Genomic DNA, 4,552 nt, shown 5'->3' with positions numbered 1-4,552 from the left:
CGGCCCGGCTCCCGCCCCGGGGTCGCCGGCTCTGGACCCCGCTCCCGTCCCCATCTCCCCCGGGGCCCCTCTCACCGGCTCCTGGGGGTGAGGGGCGTGGGTGCGCCGGGCTGAAGGGTGGCTCCGAGACCTCCGCTCCACACAGCTCGTTCCGCAGCGGGTAGTGGCGGCGGCGCGCGCGCCCCACCTCTTTTATAGGCGGAGACGCGCGCTCCCGCGGCGAGCGTGCGCGAGCGCGGGGGAAGAGCCCCGGCGCGGCGCGAGGGCTGGGGGGGAGCGCGCGGGCGGAGCCAAGGGGGCGGAGCTCCGGCCGCCTCACCGCGCGATCACCCGGCGGAACGGGCCGAGCAGTCCCGGAAGGAGCCGAAGCGGCGATGCGGGGGAAGAGGAGAGCGAGGGGAGGGCCGCAGGAGGCTGGGGAAGTAGGGCGCGCGCGAGGGTGGGGTGATGGTGCAGTGGGGTCTCTGCCTCCGCCCCAGCGGGCCAGGTTCCAACCACACCTCCTTCCCCGCAGCTCGTGTCCTCCAACCCTGCCCCTCCCCGCCTGCTCTGCGGACAATCCTCGGCACCGCACCCCTGGGAGCCCTTCCAGGACTGCAGCGAAGGGCGGGGCAGGGGCCACTGCTGCAGTCTGGCTGGGGATGCTGCGCGCCCTGAGCAGAAAAACGCCCAGTCCCGAAGTGTGCAATCACCCGAACGCTTCTCTTCTTTCTGGCCACTTTCTCGAGGAGGAGGCCGGCGCTGGGGACCCACGTCAGCCTGCTCTGATGGGGTCTGGGTCAGGAAACCGAGGATGATTTGGGGCTCCGGGTTTGGGGAGGTGGGGAGAAGAAAAGGTCAAATTCGGATCAGAAAAAATCAATCGACAGATTTGGGGCATAAGATTGTCATGTGGGATTTAGAGAATTAATCGTTTCTGACATTCTTACAAATCTTTCCCACAGGTCGCCAGCGGAATAGGATGCATTTAGTCGTATATCATAAACATTAAGGTTCTTTCTGCCACAATTGATTAACTTCCCTTGTGTACCAGGCACTATTCTGTTCCAGGCACTATTCTAAGCATTTCATGGGTTGTTGTTTTTTTTTTTTTAATCTTTACAATAATCTTATGAAGTAGATATTATTTCCTCATTTTACAAACGATCATCCTGCTATAGAGACTAGGTCTCTTGCCCCAGGTCAGGCAGCTAGCAATCAGGAAAAGCTAGGATTTGAATCCAAGCAGTCAGAACCTTCTCTTTGAAACTGTGTGTAGAAAGGGAGGCATTTTGATGCAGGCGGATGCTGGGATGCTGAGAAGAGAAAAATAATATTCATGGAGTTTCTGCTCCTTACAGTCCTAGCAGTTTAAGGGCCTCGGTCTAAACTCTAGCCAGAAGCCCTCGGTTAGGAAGCCCTTTTCCTACTCCACCTTCTGATGACAGCTGGGCTACAGCCATTGGGAGTAACACCCGGATCATTCCTGTGCAGTCAGGCAGACGGGGAGCTCAGGAGCTCATGAAGGCTTCAGCCTCCTGGTTACCAAGCAGCTTCCTCTTTAAATAAGTATAAAGGCACTGGGCGCTGCACCAGAACTTGGGCCCAGGCCCAGCCCTGAGCTTCCTGGTCCTCTGCAGTTTGGTTTTTTCCCCTGTGCCTGGAATCTGCAATCTGGTTTCTAAACTGCCCAGGCTGTAGCCATGAGAGTGAGGAAGAATTGCCCTATTCCCTCACTCCATTGAAGTGAAAAGAAAAGAAAGAAGTGGCCATACCCCAGAAGCAGCTTTACAGAATCTGGAGGAAAAACGTAGGAGCTGAGAGGCATTTCCTGCAATCTCCTATGCAGAGAAAACAGGCAGGGTAACTCCTCCCCGGGGTGTGCATTTCTGGGAATAGCTGATGGCGTCCATGGCCTCTTCTCCAGCTGGTAGCAGCAAAATGTTTAATAAAATATTCAGCTCTGGGTACAAAATGACTAACATAATCATAGTTCTCCAAAATTTCCAAGACTTTCTGCTTTAGCATAGAATGGGTCTCAGGAACTGTTTAAAAGTGTTTTTCTTTTAATCACCCTGGCCCCATAGTGCGATGGAGGGTTTGCTGCTTTTGCCAGATGCAAAAAAACCTGGAGATCTAAAAGAAAGCTCTGTATTGATAAGAAACTAGAATCTTATTTGTTGATCCTTTGTCTGATGATCTGAGACATGGCCAAGAAACAGTATCCCCACCCTCTCCACTTCCCACTCAGTCACCCACCCCACTCTGCATTTGGCACTGGAAATGAGACATTTAAAAGGCCATTTTCCTCTTCTATTGTCTACATAACACACCTCCTACCAATTTCACTGTAGGCCTGACATTCTACTAGGTGTGGGGAGAGGGAGAGGACAAAGCAGATAATGACCTTCTTTGTGTTCTAGGAGAAGCTCATTGGGGGAAAAAAAAAGAGCACAGGACAGTGTACGGGGCTCTGTAACCAATCAACTCTGTGTTCGCAATCACCTCTCTACCAGCCTTCTGAAAAGCCAAGGGTAGGACTGAACTCTAAGCTCCTTTTTCTAGTTCCAGCAGTCCTCTGAATGTTTGATATATACCCCAAGCTTAAGCATCTAGGTAGTCCCAATACCTTTTTAAGTTGTTCACAAGGTCAACTGTTGGGAAATAAGTTATTTGTAATGATGTTTTCACATGTTCTGGACATTTATTTATTTATTTATTTGTCCTTTTTGAGACTGGCCGCACCGCGCTCAGCCAGTGAGCACTGTGAGCGCACCGGTCATCCCTATATAGGACCCGTCATCCCTATATAGGACCCGAACCCGCTGCGGGAGCGCTGCTGCGCCCCCAGCACCGCACTTTCCCGATTGCGCCACGGGTTCGGCCCAGTTCTGGACATTTAAACATTCACATATTCTTATCCATTCTCCCTGCGCCATCCCCACCCTCACTCCCTGCAAAATTAAAAGGCAAGTATTTCCACTATTTTTCCTTCCTATAAGAAAGCTGATTGAGAAAAGTCATGCTGGCAAGTGGACCATACTTCTTCCCAGATGACATTCTGCAGTGTCAGAGCTGGCAAGAAATAGCACAGATCTTCAAAACAGTGACTGGATGAAACTTGAAGACATTATACTAAGTGAAATACGCCAGACACAGAAGGACAATATTGTATAATCCCATCTATATGAGATCCCTAGAATTGTCAGATTCATAGAGACAGAAAGTAGAATAGTGGTTACCAGGGACCAGGGGGAGAGAAGAACCAGGAGTTATTGGTTCATGGGTACAATTTCCATCTGGGATGATGAAAAGGTTCTGGAGATGGATGGTTGTAATGGTTGCACCATACTGTTAATGTACTTATTGCCACAGAACTGCATACTTAAAAAGTTTAACTTTTATGTTATATATATCTTACCACCATGAAAAAAACAAAGGGCTGTCCGCTTTGCTCAGCTGATTAGAGCACAGCCTTATAATACCAAGGTCATGGGTTCAGATCCCCGTACAGGTGACTGCTTCTGAAATCAGGTACCACATTAGAGGAGACTGATAACCACTGGGGGCAAAGCCTTGCTGGGCTGGCTGGCTTAAGAGGACTTTGGCTGACAGCAGAGAGGTGAGCTCTCTCTCGCCACCAACTCCTCATCCTAATCCAGCTCCAGTTATTTCACATCTGTGCCCTTGAGGGACTGCCTGTCAGGCCCAATTAGTCCTTATCCCTCCTGCTCATCCTGAACACACTGTTAGAATTAGTTTCACAAACCATGTTGAACCTTCTCAAAAAACTTTAATAGCTTCCCATTGCCTGTAGAGTAGCCCAAACTATTTGGACAGACACTGTGGAGCTTCCACAGTCTTGTTTGAACTTACCTTTCCACAACATCATTTCCTGGCTTTTTCTCTACCAACCTGAGTTTAGCTTCTGCCAAAATATGTTATTTATTTTTTCCAATTTCATGCTTTTTTTGCTCATAATTTTTTCCTCCAATTAGAATGCACTTCTTTCTCAACATCCATCTCCCATTTCAGCCTGACAAATCTTAAGTATATGTAAGTAGAACCTTTCTGGAAGAGCAGTTTGGCAATATGAATCAAAATATGAAATTTGCATGCCATTTGACCTGGCAACATTACATCTAGGAATTTGCCCTAAAGAGGTAGGACAAGATGTATATGTAAGAAAGTTAATAATTATAAAAAAAAAATTAGAAGCAACCTAGTTACCAAATGAAAAACTATACTGATGATAAAAACAGCTGATACATATATTTTTTAAATTTTATTTTGTCTATATACAATGTGGTTGATTATTGTGGCCCATTACCGAAACCTCCCTCCCTCCTCCCTCTCCCCCCTCCCACCCAACAATGTCCTTTCAAAAACAGCTGATATATTACTGAATTTTTAGTAGGTTACCGAACAACATGGGTACTGAGTTCATTTACATAAGAATTATATTAATATTTGTGTATATATGTATAGAGATGAGTGAAATGATATTCACAATGGGTACTCAGGATAAAAAGGATCTGGGGACTGTTTTTTTTTTTTTTTTTTTTTCCTTTTT

At 47.8% G+C, this 4,552-nt stretch overlaps 1 protein-coding gene across 1 annotated transcript in view; it reads right to left on the bottom strand.

Moving 5' to 3' along the window:
• SPTAN1 (spectrin, alpha, non-erythrocytic 1) overlaps nt 1-161 on the bottom strand; it is a 64,438-nt gene extending 64,277 nt beyond the window's left edge. Inside the window, exon 1 of the mRNA XM_008579624.1 lies at nt 76-161. The gene's annotated coding sequence lies outside the window, so the exon portion shown is untranslated. The remainder of the gene's footprint in view (nt 1-75) is intronic.
• Between the last annotated feature and the right edge of the window lie 4,391 nt (nt 162-4,552).

This window comes from Galeopterus variegatus, unplaced genomic scaffold, assembly GCF_000696425.1.
Source record: "Galeopterus variegatus unplaced genomic scaffold, G_variegatus-3.0.2 Scaffold80, whole genome shotgun sequence".
NCBI classification, from domain to species: domain Eukaryota; kingdom Metazoa; phylum Chordata; class Mammalia; order Dermoptera; family Cynocephalidae; genus Galeopterus; species Galeopterus variegatus.
The sequence above is the reverse complement of the archived record's forward strand: the minus strand, read 5'-3'. Positions and strand labels throughout refer to the sequence as shown.